Here is a 22,264-nt window from a genome sequence, read left to right on the forward strand (position 1 = left end):
GAACGATATTGACTGTGGACTTGCCCATTTCTCAACAAGTCATATGCCATTGTCCTTGCATAAATCTTGATCAACGCTGGGGAGAGTGCATCCAGGTTAGTGCTGTCCTCCAGAAGTAGGAGAAATCCAGTTTTCCCTTTTAATGAATCCAAGTTCATGCACGCATTGGAAGTTTTGAATTATGTACAGTTGGGGTTAATGCTTGCATTGGAAGACCCAGGTGGGCATTTAAAGGTCAATACCTGTGAAACAAAATGTCTAGCAATTCAGTTAACGTAATTAGCTGACCTGGTTCCCATTAAGAAAGACAAGCACGTTCTGTTTGAAAATTTCATACACATATGATGCTAATCTGGGAGAAGCCAGCAGGTATTTATTATATGTTTAAAAATACATGGATTTTATAATTTATTTCATTCTGATAGGATTTTAAGAACTTTCATGTTAATGTGCCATGGAACAGTAGTTCTCTGGTTGTGAATAGTCAGTTTATATTTCATATGTCTGACCCTCATTTCATGCACTTGGTTCAGTGTCAACCAGGTTGAGATCAATGGAATCTGCAAGGTTAGGAGAACAGGCAACATCCCAGAGGTAATGCTCACTCCAACACTAAATATACCTCTCGCTGACCGCTGGCAGATCTCCAATAGTGTAGAATTTTGCTCAGCTTTAGTGTTGTCCCCAAGAAGCAGGAGAAATCCAATCTGGACAATTATTTTCTTATCATCTGCTATTAATCTTCAGCAGAGTGATGCATCGATATTAAAATAGTGTTCCCAAGCAGCATTTACTTACCAATAACCTGTTTGAGATGTTTAGTTTGGGTTTCTTCAGAACTCTTTGGCTTCAGATCTCATCACAAACATGGATGAAGGAGCTGAATTGAAGAAACCTAGGGAGATTGATTGCATTTGATGTCAAAGGATGGCATTAAAAATCTTGCTTAAATTTGCTTAGCCAATGAGAATCAATGGGAAAAAAATCTATATCTGCTGTCACTTTGTGGAAAGGAGAATGGTCCTGGTTGTTGGTGGACAATCATCTTAACCACAGGAAAACATTGAGATCTTTCGGGCCAGCTTAGCTGATTCTCCATTGGAGACAAAACAGAAATTAGATAGTGGCCTCGTAGGTTTATACCATGCACTTGAATGCAGACACAATTCTAAGTAAAATGGTAACTGACAAAATAGCTGAAACTGAACAAGTATTCTGTATTAGTCTTCACTGCAAAAGATACAGTAAATGCAACAAAAATGTGGAACAAAGGTTCTAATGGCAGTAAAGAAGTTAACATAATTAATATCATTAAACAGAAATCATTGGTGATGGGAAGAAATGAAAATCTCTCTCCTGCAACACAAGCAGATCTCTTCAGCCAGATAAGCAGACCCTGCTGCCGACTCAATTCTGCTGCCATGTTTCCTCAACTGAGGGAAACTTGCTGGCCACCACAAGATTTAAATCAAGCTCTAAGGTGTACTGGGAAGCTGATAAAAATGTTTTATTGAACTCTTCCATTCATTAAGAATGGGTCACCGACAACTCAGTGCTGTGAAATTAAGGTTCAGCCTATTTGAGTGAATCCTGGAGAATTTGAAAATCTACAATTTTGTGTTTATCATAAAATTGCTTAAACCTCATTTGGCTCCAATATACAGTAAAGTCCATGGTATCTGGATTTCAAGCAACCAGGAAAAATATCGAGGACAATAAATGAAACTTAAAATAAATAAGAATAAAATAAAAGATTAAAAATACATGAGTTTAAAATTGGTGTCTCTTGCCATTAATTCACCAAACCACCACTCACCTGCAACCAGTTCCCACCTTGTGACCAACATAAACAAATAGAGATTCTGTTTCGCAGAACTTTATTTTGGACAAATATCCCCTCTGATCATGCTGGAAGATAAACAACCAGGCAGTCATAAATGTGTGGTGCTTTTCCTTAAGCAGAAGATGGAGGTATGGAAGAGAATGGAAAAAAGATGGCTTGTCAACCATCTACAAAACTAAGGCCCAGTCTCAGAAAATTAAGGTGTTTTATATGAAAACTGACACTGATAAAAGGGTTGAGTGACGGCACACTCTTCATACTAAAATACTGATTTATTTTCAAATTATTTTACACTGCTTCAGAAAAGTGCTGTTTACTTAAACAACAATCAGGCTCTGAAGATCTACTTGTGATGGAAAGTACAGTATAGTATTTTTGTCTTTTGCCTTCTAAACAATTCATTCCTTTTTTTTTTTTTGAAACTTTATTTATTAATTTTAACATATAAAGAAAGTCAGTAATTCACATACAAAAAAATACAAAACAAAGTAATACAAATACAAAGTAACATAATTAATACAATACCAATCTCAAAATCTCCCCCTGACAACTAAAAACTAAGACTAAAAGAAAAGAAACTATTTTAACCCCTAAACCACCCCTCCCCACCCCCACAATAAAGAGTGAAGAATTAATAGTTAGTATAATAAGAGAATTTTTTTTAAAATATCTTAAAGAAAATCAATATATATATTTAAAAAATATTAAGTATTAATTATTAGTCCACAAAATTTTTATTATATAAAACTATATATTAAAAAAACAAAAACAAACAAAAAAAAACTTAAAACGAAAAAAAAAGCCAACTAATAAAAAAAAACTAAAAAAAGGAAAGAAAAAAAACATATATAGAAAAATATATATATATAAATGAAAAGTTTTTTTAAAAAAAAAGAAAAAAGAAAAAAAAATGAAAAAAAAAATTAATTCAAACTTATTTAAATTGTATATAATCAATAAATGGAGTCCACTTTAGCTCATAAAAAGACATCTTATCTTGTATAGAAAATGATATTTTTTCCATGACCAAACTAAACAATTCATTCCTAATGCTGGCATATTAGGCATTGTAAGTCTCAAGCAACCAGCAAATACACTTATCCAGCATCTATTGTCGTCTGATTGTACAAGAACCACCTGATGAAACAGCATTCTCCAGTCATGGGTGCAAAACTTGCAGACCCACAACCAGACATAACACAACGTACAGACAAATAATATATATGGAGAACAAACATTTTGTCTATTAAAAATAAATTTTAAAAAGTTGCTTTGTACAAATGAGTCTTGGATGGTGAGTATGGACAGTTCCTTTGGTCGTTTAGCATTCTCACTGCTCGTGGGACGAAGTTGTTCTTCAGTGCTGTCTCTGACCCTCCTTAACACTTCCCCGATGGGAGCAGCTGAAAGATGCTTATGTGCAGCGTGGAAGGGGTCCTCAATGATTTTGCACGCCTTCTTCAGACAACGATCCTGGTAGGTCCTGTCGATATAGACAATAAACAACAATGATCCCAACACAGATTCCCGAATCCACTCTTGTGGTCCCGTGGATTGACTTTCGACCCAGTTCTTTGTAGCAAGCGTACCACACTATGATGCAGCTGGTCATCACGCTCTCGATATTACCCCCAATGGAAGGTTGACATAATGATCGCTAATAGCTTTGCCCGCTTCAGTCTTCTCAGGAAGAGTCGTCACTGTTGCACCTTCCTGATGAGTAAAGAGACGTTGAGTGTCCACGATAGGTCACTAGATAAATGAACACCAAGGAACTTGGTGCTCTCCACTCTCTCTACTACAGTGAAGGGTGGTCATTCCTGGTCCTCCTTAAGTCCACTGTCATCTCCTTCCTCTTGTCTTCAATGAGACTCCAGTTGTTACTCTTGCACCATTTCACAAGATTTTCCACCATTTCTCCTTATTGCCTCTCGATGTTGCTGATGAGGCCAACTACAGTTGTGTCATCTGCACACTTGATGGCGCTGTTGGAACCAGATGTGATGATGCAGTCATGGGTCAGTGGCATGAACAGGACCAGGCTGAGCACACAGCCCTGAGGTGTGCCAGTGCTCAGTTTTATGATGCTTGATATTCTGCTACCGACCCAGACAGACTGTGGTCTTTTCGGAAGTTATGGATCCAATTACAGAGAGGGGTGCTGAGTCACAGCAAGGACAGCGTCTCCACCAGGCTCTGGGGAATGATCATATTAAATGCTGAGCTGAGGTCAATGAACAGCAGGCTGGCCTATGAGGTGTCATTCTGCAGGTGGGCCATGATGGAGTGAAGTGACAAGGCTATAGCATCGTCTTTGGAACAGTTTCTTCTACAGGTGAATTGAAATGGATCCAGTGTCTCTGGAAGGGGTGCTTTGATGCATTTTATCACCAGATTGCTGAAGCATTTCATGATGGTCATCAGGGGTTTTACTGAAAATATAAAAATCAGAGTTGATGAAATTAAAGAATTCTACATAGGGCTATCAATTGCAAATTTAATTCTATGGCCATATCGTGACCAATGATTCTCAGGTAACGTTTCCTCTGAATCTCCTTCTTCCCATGATTAACTCACCTTTCGAAATTGTGCAGAAATGGGGCAACATGAGCAGGTGTTCTTTCTTAATTCTTGGGTAATTCTATGCTTCATGAGAATGGCTTTATATGAACCCACTGATTTGCAAGCTGTTCATTCTGATGCATTTCGCCCTGTGCACGTTTGCCAATTGATCATTACCTAAATCCTTCTACAGAATTGATTGATTTAGACTTCTGAGATAAGTCATGTCATATAATCCCCATTAATTTTCTACTTAACCTTCTGGAATACAACGTGAGCTGCATTGGATTTAAGCATTTTATTTGAAACAAAACATGAATTAGTAGAACAGGTAAACGACACAGTTTCTTTACAATTACAGGAAAGAAACTGTAGGGAAACAATGAGGGAAAAGTTTGCAGGAAAGGTGTTCATTTTCTGCTGATTTTGGTGTTCAGGATATTGTATATCACCATCATTGAGAATCACTGAATTAATTATGTGCTACATGTATGGGGGGGGGGGTGATCTAATATGACTTTTCACGTGATCATTTACAACTTCCTGCCTATGGAATGCGATAATTAAATTTAATAAAAGAAAGAATCTGATGATCAGGCCTATTAAACCATAATAATTAATAGATGTAATTATATTTACAAAAGTGAAACACTGGATTGGAATGGTTCCAGATAAACCAAATGATTTCCAATTCATTCATTCTGATGCATTTCACACTCTGCAAATTGGCCTGCTAGTCATTGTACAAATCCTTCTACAGAACTGATTGATTTACAGTCTTGAGATAGATCATAGAGTATTAATACCCATGAATTTCACACTATAGGATATCATGTGAACAGTACGAGTTCAGTATTGTATGAATTGTGATACTGTTTGTACCAACACCTGGTGCAGCAGAAGTTGGTTGCTTTGCAATTGTGAGGATGAAAATTGTAGATTAAATCAGAAATAAGACTTACAATTTGGAACCACTCAACAGGTCTGAACCTCAAGAGCATATAAATCTTAAGCAGAAGTAGATAATATAGTTTCCTCTCCCATTCAGTAGATGATTCTGATTTGAATATCTTTTATGCATGGTTCAATGAGATTAATAGTCTGATGCTGAAGAAAACTCTGTCCTTCTGAAGAACAGACTCCCTGCATAACTGAGCTGAGGAGAACCCTATCCTAGGTGAATCCAGGCAGCAGGTCCAGTCAACATGCCTGGTTGGGTACCGAAGGACTGTCCAGACCAACTTATGCAGGTACTTATGGGCATCTTCAACACTCCACTGCAGCAGTCCATTGTCTCTGCGGCTTTTGAGACTATCACCGTCATCCCAGTACTAAAGAGGGTGAAAGTTACAGGCCTCAATGACTAGCTCCCTGTGGCACATTATTGAATGTTAGGGTACAGAAACTGGCTATTCAGCCCTTCTAGTCTGTGTGGACCATCATTCCATTGCCCTGTTCCCATTCCATAACCCTCTAGACTTCTTCCAACCATGTATTTGTCCAATTTATTCTTAAAATGTATGATCGAGTCCACATTCACCACATCAGATGGTAAAATCATTCCACACTCCCACCACTTTCTGAGTGAAGAACATTCCCACTAAACTTTTCCCTTTTCAGCTTAAAACTGATCTCTTGTATTTATCTCCCCAATCTAAGTGGAAGAAGCCTACTCACAGCCACCCTGTCTATACATCTCATAATCTTGTAAACGTCTATCAAATCTTTCTTCATTCTTCTTCGTTCTAAGGAATAAAGTCCTAACCTGTTTAATTTTCCCCTGCAACTCTACTTCTGAAGACCCAGCAACATCCTAGTAAATCTTCCCTTCACTCTTTCAATCTTATTGATATCCTTTCTGTAGTTAACTGCAGAACTGCACACAATATTCCAAATTTGGCCTCACCAATGACTTAAGCAATTTCAACAAAAAACATCCCAACTCCTATACTCAATACTTTTGATTTATAAAGGCTAAGATTCCAAAAGCTTTCTTTACAACCCTGCAATGCCACCTTTGGGGAATTATGCACCTGTATTCCCAGATCTCGTTGCTCCTCTGCTTTCCTCAGTGCCCTACCTATCACTGTGCCCTGATTTGCCCTTCCAAAATGTAACCTCTCACATTTGTCTGCATTAAACACCATCTGGCATTTTTTTGACTCATTCTTCCAGTTTGTACCAATCCTTGTACAAGCTTTGAAAATTGTCCTCGCTGTCTACAGCGCCTCCTATCTTTGTGTTATCAGCAAACTTGCTGATCCAATTTACCACATCATCATTCAGATCCTTGATATAGATAACAAACAACAATAATCCCAACACAGATTCCTTAGGCACACCACTAGTCACAGGCTTCCAGCCTGAGAAGCAACTATCCACTACCACTCTCTTTTTCTTGCACATAGCCAATTTTGAATCCAGTTTACAACCTCTCCATGGATACCAAGAGTCTTAACTTTCTGGACCCTTTTCAATGAACCTACAGATGAAACCATTCTATGATGATGCTCCTCCATTCTATTCTGATCCACCTGAAAGACGACGCCTCATACACTAGGCTGCAATTCATTGTTTTCCGCTCAGCATTTATTACAGAGGCTAATGGAGAAACTGTCCTGCTGGGACTCAGCACCTGTCTCTGTAACTGGATTCCGGACGTACTAACGAAAAGACCACAGTCTGTCCAGGTAAACAGCAGAATGTTGAGGACCGTCACGCTGAACACTGGAGCACCTCAGGGCTGTGCGCTCAGTCCTCTTTTGTTTATGCTATTGACCCATGGCTGCCTCACCAGATCCAGCTGCAACAAAGTCATCAGTTTTGAAGATGACACCACGGTGATTGGCCTCCTCAGCAACAATGATGAGTTGCACCACATAGAAGAGAATAACAACCTGAGTCTCAATGTGGACAAGACAAAGGAGATGATTCTGGACATCAGAAGGACCAAAAATGACTACACTCGACTACACATTAATAAGTCGGTAGTGGAGAGAGTAGAGAGCACCATTTTCCTCAGAGTCCACTTAACAAGTGACCTATCCTGGATACACAACATCTCCTCACTTATCAGAAAGGCATAACAGCAACTGCACTTCCTGAGAAGGATGAGGTGGGCAAGGCCACCACCTTCCATTCTATCAACTTTCTATTGAGAACGTCTTGGCCGGCTGCATCACAGTGTGGTAAGGTTGCTGGAGATAGATGGATTGAAGGTCAATCCACTGGACCATAAGAGTGGCAGTGAGGAGCACTGGGATCTCCCTCCCCCACCCCCCTCCCCATTGATGTGATCTACTGGGATCATTGTCTGTAGAGAGCATGCAAAATCATTGAGGACCACTTCCATCCTGCACACAGCATCTTTCAACTGCTCCCGTCATGAAAGAGATATAGGAGGATCAGAGCCAGAACCACAAGGCTGAGAAACAGCTTCTTCCCACAAACAATAAGATTGCTGAATCACTGAATTAACTGCTCGTATTAACCCTCTGAGGCTCTACTATTTATTAAGCAATTTTCATTTATGTACTGCATGTATATTGTTTGTATGTGTTATGTCTGGTTGTGTGTTTGCACCGAGGACCGGAGAACGATGATTCATCAGGTTGTACTTGTACAAACAGATGATAATGAATGGCACTTGAACTTCAAATAAATTGTTCTGTCTGATTCCCAATAACTGTTTAGATCAGAAACCTGTCAACCTTGAATATAATTATCCCAGCTCTCTAGGTTGTGGAATTCTAAACATTCATGAGTTCTGAGAGAGAGAGAAAAAAATCCCTCCTATCTCCATTCTAACTGGATAACCCCTTATTTTGAAACTCAACCTCCTTGCTCGAGATTTCCCACTGAGAGGGAACAACTTCTCAGCATGTACCCTATTAAGCTCCCTCAGAATTTTGTATGTCAGACAGAATCTGTGGAGAGAGAAGCAGAGTCAATGCTTTCAGTTGGGGAACTGAGGGAAGTTAGACTTGTAATGGATTTTAACCAGATAGAAAAGCAGGAAAAAAGTGGAAAGAGAAGGAATGGTGATTGTTGTAATGGAAGGGAGGAAGCAAAATAGAATCAGATCTGAAAGGTTAATGACCAGAGAGACAAAAAAAAGGATGTCATGCAGAAAAGAGCGAACGAGATAAAAACAAAAGGTGAGTTTGGAGGAGCTGTGAATGGGAACCATAAGTTACACAGACCCTCGCGCCTGCTCTTTCATTCAATAAGAGCACAGCTGATCCCACACCTCATTGATATTTCCACCTGTTCCCCATTTCCTTTGTGTATTTTCAAAAATCTTCAATATCATCAATGACTGGAAAATCCACAACCTCTGAGGTGGTGATGTTAAATATAAACAGAAAAATTAAGTGCTCAGTGCTGTCACACACTACAGATGGGAAGTTGTCAACCTTTGTTTTCTCCTGTTTAATCTGAACTCTATTACCACTAACAATGTGCCCCAAGCTTGAGTCCTTATTTTATTTTAATGCTTTGTGCTGCCTGTTATCAGCAATTTCAAAATTCACATGTACTTCATTCACTGGTTCATCCTTTAAATGAAGAAATTGTCATCAAATCCTTTGCAAGTGTCAAACACAATAATTCCTCATTGAACTATCTTAATTCGAATAATCATATTATGATTCTTTTCAAATTCCAGATTGCCACAGTCATAATGATGTTAACATCTTCTTTTAATGTCCTTTCTTGAATAACAGCATAATATTTATCATCTTCTAATCAACTGCACTGTTGCAGAGGCTGAGGAAATTTGGAAGCTCATCACATCTCAACATTCTAATATTTTGTGGTTGTTTATATTTATTTTATTTTCCACTTTTTTAACTTAAAAAAAAATTCTAATCATAGATCAGTCCACTTCTCTACACCAAACATGATGCCTTAATTATACATTTTTCCCTGCTTATTCATGTTTCTATTTGGAAGCTTCTCAATTATGGTACTTGTATCCATTTCTATGATTGCTTCTGGGAGCCTTTTCCAGTCACCTATCACACTCTTTGGGAGAGGGGGTAGTGGGGTGGGGAAGAGCTTTCCCCACAGTCCTCATATAAATTCTCCTCCACCAACTCACCTTAGACCAATGGTTCTCAACCTTTTTTTCCCATTCGCATACCACCTTAGGTAATTCCTTACAGAGTACCTATGGCATAAGTCCTCTGAGGTTAGTAAGGGATTAATTAAGATGGTTATGTGAGTGGTTTAAAAAAAAGGTTGAGAACCACTAGAATATCCTATCAAGCCCTCTCGTACTGTTATAAATTTGCCACAGCCTTTGATGCTCCAAGGAAAATGAGGCAAGTTTGTCCAACCTCTCTTGATAGCTCATACTCTCTAATCCAGGCAACATCCTGGTAAATCTCCTCTGTACCTTTTCCAAAGCCTCCACACCCTTCCTGTAATGGGGTGACCAGAGTTGCACATAGGTGTTTTAACCACTGATAATGAAACTTCTGTGTATCCCATGCAATCAAACAGTTGACCCTTATATTTCCAGTCTGTGCTCGATAGTAGTATTGGACCGCAGGCTTGGCACTGCAGTAGATGATGACTGTGGAGGAGGGCCAAATGAATGGGAATTGAGGGGGGTTGGGGAAGGAAATCATGAAAGACAGGAAGGGAAAGGGACACAGCTGGTGCAGGGTCACCTTCTGAACTAAGGTAAACATGTTTCTGTTGTTCACATGGAATGTCATTTCCTCACTGAAACCAAAACAGTTTGTCATAAGGGAAACAACGTCAACTGCCATTGTTAGATATCCTCTGCTTTGGAAGGAAGAAGATAATTACTTCACAGTATTCTTTCTAGTCCAGTTGCATCTTTTGACCTCTCACCTGTTTGCTCTCACGTCACTGAGTTGGTGATGGAATTTGTGTACTTTTCTCCCATGCTACATTTTTTTTTCTATTCCTACTTTTGTCTTGACCACCTCTGCTGTTATTCTGCTACAGCATTAATCTCAAAAGCATGGAAAATCATCCTTGGATGCCATACAGAGATTGTGTGTTCCTACACATGCCTCTTTTTTCCCAGTGAAGTCATTCCCTTCTCTGTGGAGGTATTTTTTTTTTAATCTTTATTTTCCTTCTGAGTTGTTTATTGACCCATTTTAAGTTATGTTTGTCTAGTCTGAACTTACTGATCTGAGGAATGTGTTTATCTTGCCTGCTCAGCATTAAGCTTTATTCCTTATATAAATGCTCCATTTTTTTCAGTCAAGAATTAATAATGCTAGATCAGAAATTAATTGTGGATTTGTATCACCATCTTGATAGACATCTACTGCTTTGGCAGAAATATTTCGAACTCTTGAGTGCATTAGTCATCTGGGATAGCAAGCTGGGGGAAAAACAAGCAAGCATTTAACCTTGAATGTTTACACCTGAAGGAGTACAGCTGATACTTTATCTGAGCTCTCCAATTGATAGATAATGATGACATGCCATGTATGCAGGATGTAGTCAAGTCAATTTTACTGTCATCTGATTGCAACCCAATGAAACAGTTTTCTCTGGTCCACTGTGCATAACATGTCGACATACAACCAAACATAACACATATGTAGACAAACAATGCATTTGCAGGACAAGTATTCACATAATACTTGTTTTATAAACATGAGAGTCTCGGATGGTTAATATTAGCAGTTCCTTTGGTTGTTCAGCATTTTCAACTGCCTGTGGGAAGATGTTCCTCAGACTAGTGGTCATACTCCTTTCTCTTCCCCACAGGAGCAGCTGAAAGATGCTGTTTGCAGGGTGGAAAGGCTCATCAATGATTTTGCGCATCCCCTTCAAGCAACGTGATCATGTTGATAGGGTGGGGGAGAGGTAAAGGGAGACTCCAGTGATTCTCTCTGCCACTCCTATGGTCCTGTGGATTGACCACCAATCCATTTCTTTTCAGCAACCATACCACACTGTGATGTAGCTGGCCAGGATTCTTTGATAAAGCTCTTGTAGAAGGCTGGCTGGTAGCCTTTCCTGCTTCAGTTTTCTCTGGAAGAATCAAATTTATTAACTTTTATTAATAAAAACAATAATAAAGGCCAACAGCATGGTGTCCAACTTATGACATTTCACGATGGTAAACAGCATCTGCAGATGTCAGGGTCCAGTGTCGTACACAAAAGTGCTGGAGAAACTCACCAGGTCATGCAGCACAGAAAGAAAGACAGTCAACTTATCAGGTCTGTGTCCTTCTTCTGGACTTGTAATGAAGATGTGCTTGCCTTTGTTAAATAGGGTATTGAGTTCAAAAGAACAGAAGCCATGGTAGGCTGCACTGGGACACTGCATGCACTTCTGGTTTCCTTATTGCAGGAAGGATGTGGAAGTTTTAGAAATGGTACAGAAGAGGTTTACTAGGTTGTTTCGTAGATATGATTTATGGGGGACAAGTTGGACACACTGGGGCTATCTTTTCTGATGTGTCAGAGATGTGATATTTCCTTTACTGTAATAAAGAAACTTGATTTTTTTTATATAACAACTATATTAGCTGAAGAACTCACTCAAGACTGTGTGGAGGCATCCATCTTGAATCCAGCTTAGCTCCATCAAACTCATCTCCAACTCCCTCTCGTGGTCAGGAGGATCACTAGCACTCTATCATTACATGAGGCTGAGGGGAGACCTTATCAAGGTTTATAAAATTGAGAGGGATTGATAGGTGAGACAGGTTCACTTCTCCATTTAAAAATGTCCCATACTAGAAGCATGCATTTATAGAGAGAAGGAGAAAAGGGTGCTTGGAACTGGCTGCTAGGAGTAATGGTAGAAATAGATGCATTAGTGGCATACAAAAGGCTTCTAGATAGAAACATAAATATGAAGGACAAGGAGAGATATCAATCGGGTGCAAGCAGCAGAGTTTTAGCGTGATTTTAACATCATGATTGGCACAGGAACATGGGCTGAAGGGCTTGTTCCTGTGCTGTACTGTTCTACATTCTATATTTTAAGGCAATGATCTCAGGATCCAATGCTTGGCACCTAATATTCATATAGAGCCTGCTCCAAGTTGTGGAACTCATTTCAATCATGATGAGTCAACTCGATAATCCCACTGTGTCTGCGACGGTTTACTGTGGACAGGCAACTACTGTGCATGGTAAGCTCAGGCAGTGGGCCAGATCTCGATTGATTCAGCTTAGTGACTTCGCAGCAATTCTCTTTTCTATTTTTTGTTCTTAATTTAGAGATATACCACAGTAACGCACCCTTCTGGCTAACCAGCCTGTGCCACCCAAATACACCCATATGACCATATTCACTGTATTTTCTCACTAAAATAAGATCACACGGATGATCCTCCCTTCTCTTGATTGTGGTGTGAGTTGTGGTGCAAGTCTTTCAACTCCTCAAATTCCAAATTTGTTTTTATTACGTTCATGAGAGAGAAAGAAAGGGAGTTGTAATGCTGCCTGTCTTCATATCTATATGTTAATTATTGTAAAGGACTTGTCCAGGAGAATTGAAATTATATTTAGGCCATCGACTTCTTGCTTTACCTTGAGCGTCGAGTAATAGCAAAATTACGATAATATCATCAAAAAAAGGACAGACGGAAATCCAAACTGTGGCAGTTCTTTTGAAAATTTGTGTCTTGTTCAAGTAGATAATTTGCAGTATATTACGCAACATTTAAAGCTATATGGTTGCTATAGACCTTAATGGAGCATTTTTCATTCGTTAAACTTCCACTTGTTCAATAAAGACCCATCCTTATGTGAAATAATTTTAATGCTTCCTTGGAAATAAAGCTGGAATGAATAGCTAAAAATCTATAATGCAAAAAATTAACTACATAAATTTCTAAAGATTTCAATAAGATCTATGAGATGGTTTATTGGGGCTATAATTTTTCGATGTATATTAATAACTTCTAAATCAATAGTTTATTTGAACAAACTGCTGATATTACCTCCACAGCAAAATTTGAATGTTTCTTAGAATGACAGCCTATTATTTAGACAAATAGCTAGTCAACTTGCTGCCTGAATTTTAATAGTAATCTAACATTAAAGAATAGGGAAGAGTGGGACTCACAGGTTACTGAAGTAATAAAATACTGGAATTATTCAGCATATCAGAAATGACATAATGTTGTAGAATATTTTTTCAGTGGAATTTGGGGTATTTAAAGGTAAATATGCTTCAAAGTGAAAGATCATTGGGTGTGGGGGTTGAGAATTAATCTATTGAAGCCATGATAGGAAAAGGCAAATGTAGTGGGTGGCACAATGGATCACCATGTGTGAAATCTCAGGTCTTGAACAGAGCTTTTACTGAATAAGTAGTTAGATAGCCTATATCCGAGTGTTGTATGACTCTGACCCAGGTAGAAGATGGTGTTGATCATTCTCTGTGCCTATTGCTTTTATCGTTGGAGTATATCAACAGCAGAATGAATTTTTTTATAGATATTTGTGAATCCCTATAGATGGCAGGAGAGAACCTACTCTCCCCCCCCCGCCCCCCACTTGCCCAATCATGTGAAGTAATTTAAAATGGAATTTCAGGATGTCATTAAAGTTCAAATTTATTATTTCAACCTTTTGGTGAAATTTCAGGAAATACCCAGTAGAAATATAATTTCATTCTCTTAGCTTATTCTTTTGGACTCCTCAGGAATAAAAATTGTCAGTTGCTGGAAATGTATTCCATTTTGACTGATGGAAAACAGCTTCCAACCAGAGAATCTTCCAACTCCCAGCCATTGAATGTCATGTAACAGCATGCAAGACAACTCAGATCATCTTACTTGGAGTCTTTTTGCTCTTTCCCTTCTTAGATTCACATGCATGGAGTCTGCATTAAGGGTGTTGAATGGCCAATTTACTGAAATGTCATTGTTAAATCTAACTTTAGCTTAATGCTGTTAGCTAAATCATAACACTTTATGACTACATCAACTGATTGTTGATTCAAAGTTCCTTTTATTGTCACTTAATATAAATGATGTACCTCAACTTTTATCTGCTGTAAGGCAAACAAAGTGGCCCCATACGCAATGTTCCCTTTAATTTTTTTAGTAATCAGTGTGCGGGAAAATCTTGTGTGGTGCAAATTTTTTTTCCTGTGACAAAGGTATTGATTTGCACTATCAATGACTCCAAAGGCTGACTGAGGAACGATGGGCTTTAATACACGTTAGATTTCAGCGGGCCCAACTCCATGTGCTCAAATGAATGGAAGAGGATAGGGAGGTTAACTTTTATAGCCAGGTCACAGGGGGAGGGATTACAGGGGATCAAGTCATCAGTAGGTGGACCAGCCACTTAATCACAGAACAGCACAGAACAGTATATACCACACATATCAAACTCTGGCCCACGGGCCAAATTTGGCCCGCAATATAATTATATTTGGCCCGCAAGATCATATTAAATAAATATTAGAGTTGGCCCGCTGGCCGCCGCACCAGTATAGCGCATGCACACTGAAGGTGAAAATGAAGACGCTGGAGGTGTGGAGGGATCTCAGAGTCCCGAATCCCGGGGATCGGAGCGCCGCACTCAGCCTGCCCGGCTCCCGGACACACAGACGTGGCTGGAGTTGGGGACCATCCTCACTGGGTCTGCGCTTCAGCGGTGACGCCGGACCGAACGTCTCGTTGGCGATGCCTTCCCCCTCGCTCCGTGCGCGGCGGACCCTGCCTCCCGCTCCTTTTGTTGGAGACGAGCCCGGCGCCATGAGATTGCAGTTTAATCCCTCTCCAACCATGGGAGGGGGGTGGGAGCAACGCGCTCTTCTCAGCCAAATCCTCCACCGCCCCGGACGCCGGCGTTTCAACGGGGGGTTCGGGTGCCTTTGTCAGGCGACTGACCTGTTGGTCCAAGACAAGGGGAGAGCGTACAAACTCCACACAGACAGCACCTGAACTTGGGTGAAGGTGGAGCTGCGACCCCACATTCCACATCAGGACTGTGTGTAAGATTGGGAGCAGTGAGATGGAAGCTTATTTTGTTCCTGTGATTTAAGCCTTTCTTGGGGTGGGGAGGGGGTCCTTCTCTGACCACTTGCCTAACAATTAACCTAATCAGATGTGGAGTTACCACAATACAACAGTTCTCAACCTTTTTTCTTTCCACTCGCGTCCCTGTGCCATTGGTGCTCTGTGATTAGTAAGGGATTGCTTAAGGTGGTCTTTGGGTGGAAAGAAAAAGTTTGAAGACCACTGCTTTAATCATTCCTCATTGACTCGTCATGTGCACGGTTTCAGAGCTCCAAAGGAAATGGGCCAATGACAATGAAAGAGTTTATCCAAAACTATTATTAAACATTTATTTTAATAAGAAAAAGTTTAACATTACATATGTTGAAAGAAGAGAAAACATGCAGATGTTGTTGAAAATTTTCAATAAATATTTAGTTCGGCCCTCGACTTAGTCCAAGTTTTTAATTTTGGCCCTCCGTGAATTTGAGTTTGACACCCCTGGTATATACCTATCACCACAAGTATGTGCGCATTGAGTGCTTGCACAAATGTAAACCTGAAATTGTTTCAATATAATTTTGGCACAGGCCAAAATTAAAACATTGGCATGTTTTAATACAAGTATGATTGCATTCTAAGATAAGAGATTATTTTCAATAAGTATAATTATTAATTACTACATTATTTTAGGTAACTCACCTTTTGTGCGTACATTAATTTCCTTTAAGTGCTGGTGCAAAATGTGTGTGTCCCTGCCATCCCTAACAATAAGAGAAAGAGAAGCAAAAGAGAGTCCCTGCAGAGACACAATGTCGATGGATTCACCTCCTGTGCTCCTGCAGCCTCTGCAACTGCATTGCTGTTCAAACAATTGGCAGCCTGAGATTCAGGTCCAAGCTTCTGATATGATTAGGAAGTCATTAGCGCCTAAGCCCCTTCAAGACCCCTCAGCACCCTCTTGAATCCCTGCTTGGATCCTTCAACCGCAAGTCGCCAGCAGCCCTCAGCCTGCGTGAGTCCTTCGACCGCACCTTGCCAGCAGCCCACAGCCTGTGTGGGTTCTTCAGCCAATGAGCCCCTCACTGATCTGTTGCCTTGGTCACCTTTCCTGTATGGTTATCATCCAGACTCCTTCTCAACATGGCGAGGGCATTATGTTCCCTGTTTCTAGTTCCCTGCACTGGACCACTACTCTCACATAGTTTGCAACCCCTCTTGGTATGCTGGCTAGCGCAGATACTACCATCTTGGGCACAGACCTCCATGGTTGCAGGATGATAGGAAAAACTCAATTGGGTTGTTTAACAGGCAGTTTAAAGCCTGTACTGAGCCATGAACATCAGGGTCGCACAGTTGGATCCTGTGGAGAAACACTGTGTCTCTACTCACTGATCTCCTGGGTCTGCACCAGCTTTTCTGTCACAACAGATATGGCAATGATCCCATTTTTTGGGAAAGAAATGTTAGAAATAGAAAACTCAGGTCCATTCCTATGTAATTCAATTTGCATATTAAATTAGTAATGCTAATTTCCAGTTAATCTGCAAATGATCCACCATCAGGCTCATCAATTTCCACAAGTTGATCAAAGTTTGACAATTTAAAATAGAGCAATTCTGAAAGCCATCTTGATGAGCAACATTAAGACATGATAAATTTGTGTGAAAGGAATAATAGTTATTTTTGCTGAAATGAGAGCTGTAATTTTGCTAAAAATGCTTACAGAAAAATATGAAGTTGTTGTAATATAAAATCCTCGATTGAGACAGAACAGAAGGAGACAAATTAATCCAAGCTTTTTTTCCATAAATGAACTTTCTTTATTCAACCCATTCCCTTCCTGTTGTTCAAGCAGATCTTCCTCTCCATTTAGTGACTAAATATAATTGTACCTACACCACACTTTCAACAATGTATATGTTTAAACAAAAAGTCATGTGGCCATTTAAGTGAAATCCATATCCTTCTTTCATGACCCTGGTGTAAGTGGAAACAATTTCTCCTTAAAATCATTCCTTATTTCAAGCTTCTCCTTTTAAACTTCCCTTCATCTGCTCTGCTTTAAAACAAATAATTTCGAACTCTCCAGGATAGTCAGAAGTTCGGCTTTTTGATTTATTACATTGATTACTTTACTCAGTTAATGCTCTACGGTCTGACAAAATTCCTAATATGGTGCCCAAGATTGACCAAAATTCCTTGTTGGTACCTAATTTGTCATATATAAATAACAAGCTTAATGGCTTTGTTTTATATACTCCTTGTGCCTTTTAATAGTTTTCTCAACTTGTTTTACATTCTCAAAGATTTGTATTCATAAACTCCAGGACCATTCCTTCCTGTTTCAGTGTTAGAACTGGACCATTTTCAAATGCCTTTCCTCATTCTTCCTACAATCACTTTATTTCATGTTTCTCTGCATTAAACATTGCCTGCTATTTAGTAATCCATTTTACTAATTGGTCCATGTTTTCCTGTTATATTTCTGACCCTGGTATCGTTTGGAAACTTGGAAATTGTATCCACACACACACACACACACACACACACACACACACACACACACACACACACACACACACACACACACACACACATACACACATGTATACACACACATGTATACACACACGTATACCCACACACGTATACCCACACACGTATACCCACACACGTATACCCACACACGTATACCCACACATACACACACATACACACACATATATATGTGTATATATATATATATATATATATATACATACATATATATATATATATATATACACACATACATATATGTATACACACACATAAATAAATAAGTATATATATATTTAAATATTTATATATTATATATATAATATAAAAGAGTCTGGAAAAACAGCCAACTGAAAAACCTCACAAAGATAAGCGTATACAGAGCCGTTGTCATACCCACACTCCTGTTCGGCTCCGAATCATGGGTCCTCTACCGGCACCACCTACGGCTCCTAGAACGCTTCCACCAGCGTTGTCTCCGCTCCATCCTCAACATCCATTGGAGCGCTTACACCCCTAACGTCGAAGTACTCGAGATGGCAGAGGTCGACAGCATCGAGTCCACGCTTATGAAGATCCAGCTGCGCTGGATGGGTCACGTCTCCAGAATGGAGGACCATCGCCTTCCCAAGATCGTATTATATGGCAAGCTCTCCACTGGCCACCGTGACAGAGGTGCACCAAAGAAAAGGTACAAGGACTGCCTAAAGAAATCTCTTGGTTCCTGCCACATTGACCACCGCCAGTGGGCTGATAACGCCTCAAACCGTGCATCTTGGCGCCTCACAGTTTGGCGGGCAGCAACCTCCTTTGAAGAAGACCGCAGAGCCCACCTCACTGACAAAAGGCAAAGGAGGAAAAACCCAACACCCAACCCCAACCAACCAATTTTCCCTTGCAACCGCTGCAATCGTGTCTGCCTGTCCCGCATCGGACTTGTCAGCCACAAACGAGCCTGCAGCTGACGTGGACTTTTTACCCCCTCCATAAATCTTCGTCCGCGAAGCCAAGCCAAAGAAGTAAAGATATATATATATATATATATATATATAAAAATATATATATCTTTCTTTTCTTTTATATACAAATAAAATGGACCAGAATTCTAACACACTCTTAGGAAACAATACTGCACACTCTGTTCCACCTGAAAACAAGCTTTCAGCACGACACTGTTGTCAGCTGCTTTGCTAATATCGATTCCACACTGCCTAATTCCCCTTAATCTCATAGGCTTCATATCACAACCAGAGCAGTTTCTCTTCATATTATTCTTGGAAGGTTTTGTGTGAAAGCTTGTCTCTTTTGTATATCATCTGTTTACATATAGAGCAGCTTGGATTTCTTACATCGAGAGGTCTTGCATTTGCTTTTGTCCTAAAGTCATTTTATTTTGCCCATATGCACTTGATTTTTTTTTCATATTGAGGACCATTTTATTTTTGTGTGCATGTAAGCCTATTTACGACAAAAAGATACCCTATTTTGGTTTTGCTTTGTGGCCACTTGGAGGGAATGTCTGGGTCATCATATGAACAGTTTAACTGAGTTTTTAGCCCAATGACTCATAAATCTGGACTTAACCCTAACACTGTTTGGAGAATCTTGATTTGAATTTGAAATTGAGCCTCATTTATGAAAGCAAAAAAAAAAAAATTGTAATTTTGACAAATGTTATTTTGTGAGTTTAAACACTGAGAACATTTCATACAAGCAATTTTGTTTGCTCCGAAGAATATTCATAGTTTCAAGCTGTAAGAATTCAGAATTGTTTTGGTTTATTAATTCCCCTGGTGGTCAGGTAGTATTGATTTTAGGTTTGTTTTCAACCGTTTCAGGATTTCCTAAAGAATTGTTAATTCTAAGTGAAAATAAATGTTTTATGTATCAGTAAGAGACCTGTTTGTCTTGCTTCACAATTAATAAAGATTCTTGCCATGAATAAATATTCCATTATATATTTTGCTAAGAAAACAGTTTCACTTACAGCTTTTTTTTCCAAAGCGAATGAAAATATTTAATCACAGAACAGACACAATTCTGTCTTTAGTTTCTGTTTGTACAAGTTGTGATTGAGGCTCTTTTGTTGATCTAATTTCCCCATAACTTTGCATAGTATTTGACAATAATAAAGATCTTGCAATATCTGAAGATCCAAAAATACCATAACCTGCCATAACTGATTTTTTAAAAAAAAAACTTTTTATTCTCTGTTCTCCTCCAAGCTGTAATAATTCCCACATAACCAGATCTGGCAATATTTTATTTGGACTCCCTTACAGGCATGGCAGGTATTCCAATCCTCAGTCTGCTGCTTTTATTACCCAAATTTCTTTGCCCCTTCTGATTGGCTTCCCACTTATCTCCCTATCATCCTGTCTTCTTTTTATTCAATCCACACCTCTTGGCTACCAAGACTTCTCAAATACTTAACCTACCCTTGCACCAAACCTCAGTCTTTTTCCATTCCTGTTAGCAACTTAAAAATACCTAAAACTGCTAAGGTCGCTGGTTACATAATTGGTCACAAATATATCCCAATCGAGCCCCCAAATGTTGTGTCTGTGACTAATCTCTGGATACTGAAGCTGTTTGAGGTAAATGCTCTTCATTCATTCATCCTCTCGGAGACAGTAGAATAGCTATGAACTCGTTGAGTTTTCAGTCTCTTAAGAAGTGATAATAGCAGGGTTGTTGGTATTATTTAAGGCAGAGATTGATAGGTATCTGAATTGTCAGGGTACTAAAGTTTATGGAGAGAAGGCAGGGGAGTGACAGAATGGATCAGCTCATGAGGGAATGGCAGAGAGGACTCAAGGGGCTGAATGACCTACTTCTTTTCCTATATCTTATTGCCTTATGGGACAGATAATCATTTTTAGTGTTGTGAGGGATAACTCCCTGAGTACACAGATATGCTATTACTAATCGAGCAAATATGCATTTTGCCATGCTTAATGTGCTAAGTTACAAATATTAGTCCCGTCTGGAACCTTCTTTAATTTCAATCATAATGATGTAAAATAATTTAGTGGTAGTGTCTGAAGCCTGGTTTGATGTCAGCCATTTAACATAGTAGACTTGCATTTGGCTGATGGATACAAGAATGTCTCATGTGTATGACAGCTTGCAAACCATTTCTCTTGAGTGCCCTCCTACAGTGGGTCTGCTCTTCAGAGCCTGTACTGTTTGCTTACAAAGCTGTCCTCTAATTTCAGAACTGATTACTGCTTGTAGTTTACATTTGAACAGGTTTCATTTTTTTTTTCAAGATTTGTTCTTGCTTGTGTTAGTGCCTGCTTTCCACACAATTCCTAAAGGAAATCCAATGTTGTCTAGCAATCCCGACAGAAAGGATTTGGCAAATCGGCGGTTTGGTCACTTAAGATTAGATGTGTTCAGACCACATGAAACAAAAATGGGTTCTTACTTTAATCCTTTGGAACTCATCCAGCACAGCTTGGAATGTAAAATAATCACTAGCTCATTTCCTCTACCACAAGTTGGCGTCTTAACGTCCTCTCCCCTGCCATCTCTGTTCCTTCAAGAACAAAATTAGCTGGCTGAGTATTTCTCTTGCATCCCACGTACCTCCTAGCTCACTGGGCTCCAGCTTCTCTCAGATCGGGCCCTCGAAATATCATTTGGTCTCTCTGCTAATGCATTTCCTCATGCAATTTTTGAACAGTGCCATCCATCTCCTCCTCCCCATTCCCAATAATCTGTTCACCTTCCTTCTCTGCATTCCTGCATCTTTCCATACTTAATCTTTCCCATATTTCACTTTCCTTTTCTCTCCAAAGTCCTCAAAAATGTATTGGCCGTGTAGGTTAATTGGGTGTATTTTGACAGCATGGACTTGTGGGCCTATATTATATTTAAATTGATGATAACTTCCTGAGATTGTGCCTTGCTTTTGTTGGGTCAAATGCATTGTTTATTCCCTCCAGGCAGGTCTTTTACCCCAGGCAGAACTCTGAAAAGCCTCTTAATTGAAAAACATTCTGTGCAATTGTTATGGTTTCTCATCAATTCCTTCTTGCTTTTTTTTAAAATCTGTCTGCAGCCTTTAACCTTATAACAATTATAGCACAAAAGTAGGACAGTTTGATACCGAACCTCTTTTCCCACCTAGTCGCTAGACTCTCACCCAGTCCATAACCTTCCATATCTCTCTCGTCCATATACCCATCCCATTTTTCCTTAAATATTAAAATCAAGCCAGCATCTACCACTTTGGCTCGAAGCTCATTCACACTCCTACTACGTTCTGAGTGAAATAATTTCCCCCCATGCTTCCCATAAACTTTCCACCCTTCAATCTCAATCCATGTCCTCTTGTTTGAATCTCC

The sequence above is a fragment of the Narcine bancroftii genome, chromosome 11 (assembly GCF_036971445.1).
Source record: "Narcine bancroftii isolate sNarBan1 chromosome 11, sNarBan1.hap1, whole genome shotgun sequence".
Taxonomy (NCBI): domain Eukaryota; kingdom Metazoa; phylum Chordata; class Chondrichthyes; order Torpediniformes; family Narcinidae; genus Narcine; species Narcine bancroftii.